Genomic DNA, 2185 nt, shown 5'->3' with positions numbered 1-2185 from the left:
CCGTGTCGGGCTCCGTGCTGACAGCTTGGAGCCTGGAGCTGCTTCGGATTCTGTGTCTCCCTCTTTCTCTGCCTCTCCCCAGCTCACACTTTGGCTCTCTCACTCTCTCTCTCTCTCAAAAATAAATAAACATTAAAAAAAAAAAAAAAAAACTCCAGGTCGTAAGTGGACAGCACCACCTCTTTGGAGACCCAGGTAATTAATTTCTGACTGGCAGGGAAGGCTGGCCTCTGGTGCACACAAGTGGTCAGTGTCTCTCGGGGTCGGGCTGGGGACAGGAGGCTCGCCCGGTCCCCGTGGTCCTGGGAGAGGCAAGGCTGTGCGGGCGGCCCCTGGGCTCTCGCTGGCCTCACCTCGGAGCCGTGCAAATATTAAAACATCGTTGTCTGTGTGCCTCTCCTCTGGAAGATTGCATCCCCACGACAATGGGATCAAAAACGTTTAGCAAATTAAAAAATTACTCAAAAGAACATTTCCCTCTTACCGAGAAAAAGGCAGGTGACTCTCACTTTCCTGAGAGGAAGAATGTTCTGTAAAACCGCTCCCTTTGTAATCAGGTACATACAACGGGCATTAGTTGCAGGGAATTCAGCAGCAATCGGGAGAAAAGAGATAAGAAATTTCCACCCAGCCTAGGAAAGAGGGCGAGGGAGTTACAGACCCACCAGGACACTTTATAGCCGCTTTTCCGTGCTGGCGGGGGCGGGGCAAAGAGTTTAATCTGGCCTTTGTCCCCCCACTTCTGGGCAGTCGTGTCTAAAATGTCCTGCCTGACCGGAGGGTCTGCCTTCCTGCGGGCCGTGGGTCACCCTGGGTAATCCAACAAGGGGACCCAGAGTGGTCGTCGTAGGGTAGGGCCGGCCCTGCCAGAAACACAGACCCTGTGATTTAGAGTGGGACTTGGGGTCACAGGGATCGGTCCCCCGGAGACTGAGATCAACGATGTGGGCCACCAACCGATCGATAAGCAGTTGGTCAGTCATCGGTCATACCTCTGAAAGGCAGCCCATCGAAGGAGCGTGTGGGGCAGCGAGGCTCCGGAGAGTTCCCTGATGGCAGTCCTCCATGTGTGTCGTCACACTCCACGGCCGAGAGAACGTGTCCTGACTCCAGGGGCAGGGGACAACGGAAACCGCCTTGAGCACTTTCCACGACCCTGCTAATGTGTCTCTTCCTTTGGCTGATCTCCACCCGTATCCTTTCCCTGTAAGAGACCATAACCATGGGGGTAACGGCCCTCGGTGAGCAACGTGAGTCCTTCTAGAGAATTCACTCGCCTGAGGGTGGTCTGGGGACTCCCAAGCTGGCAACTGAAGTGAGGTCTTGTGTGGACGGCATCCTTACACTTTGAAGTTGGGCTAAGCTCATGCTGTGTGTGTGAGAGAGAGACAGAGCAAGAGACAAAGAGAGAATGAATATCGTTCCCACAATCCCCCAACTCCTGATCTGGTGCGGATGCGTCTTCTAGAATACCGAAGTTCTATGTCCTGGGACTGACAAAATCCAGGGGAAGACATCACCCCCACCTTTTCACCTCTAAATTCATGCCAACTGTGTTAGTTTGAAAATGCCCAAGAATTCCAGATGGTTCAGTCATAAAACCCTCGACGAGGCACAAACCTTGTTCGCTGCTCCTTGTGCGTGAGCCAACACCCCGCGAACCAAGAGCCGTGTGTGGAGACCAGATAACAAAGCAGGCCCCGCCTGCCACTTTGTGCCCAGACTTCGAAAAGGCGACTGGAGGAAGGCAAGCTGGAACCGTTCCACGCAGCAGCCGGGAGAGGACCGGGGAGCAAGCCAGCCTTGGCAACGGCACCACCTGAGAAGCAAGGTTACGTCCGTGACATTAGCTCACACCTGTTAGCTGCTGTGAATGGGGCCGCCTGGCTAAGCCACTTAAGTTTACGTACAATATCATTTATCCGGCACGTAGCTGCCTCAGATGCACTGACCTGAATCTGCTCTGGATTCTTAGCAAGCAGCCAGACGGGGACGCAGCCGCGGGGACAGGAGTAGACAGATGCCCTTCGGGGATGGCGGGGGTTCCCTCGTGCAGAGGAGCCAGAGCGAGGGCGGGCCGACCAGGTGCCACGCTGTTCCCGGCGCCCGTGGCACACGGGAGAGAGACCCCCGCTGACGGACGCGGGGCCGTGGGGGCACGGGGGTGCTGCCGGTGCCCCTTAGG

General features: G+C 55.8%; 1 long non-coding RNA gene across 1 annotated transcript; it reads right to left on the bottom strand.

Annotated features, from left to right (window-relative positions):
- Window positions 1-224: 224 nt before the first annotated feature.
- Window positions 225-1829, bottom strand: LOC123379351. Its single transcript, XR_006583741.1, has 3 exons — window positions 1621-1829; window positions 993-1204; window positions 225-632 (listed from the first exon to the last, which is right to left on the bottom strand). It is a non-coding gene; the product is annotated as an uncharacterized LOC123379351 (long non-coding RNA).
- Window positions 1830-2185: the final 356 nt, after the last annotated feature.

Source organism: Felis catus, chromosome C1 (assembly GCF_018350175.1).
Source record: "Felis catus isolate Fca126 chromosome C1, F.catus_Fca126_mat1.0, whole genome shotgun sequence".
NCBI classification, from domain to species: Eukaryota; Metazoa; Chordata; class Mammalia; order Carnivora; family Felidae; genus Felis; species Felis catus.
Note: the sequence above shows the minus strand (reverse complement) of the source record. Positions and strands in the feature narration are given on the sequence as shown.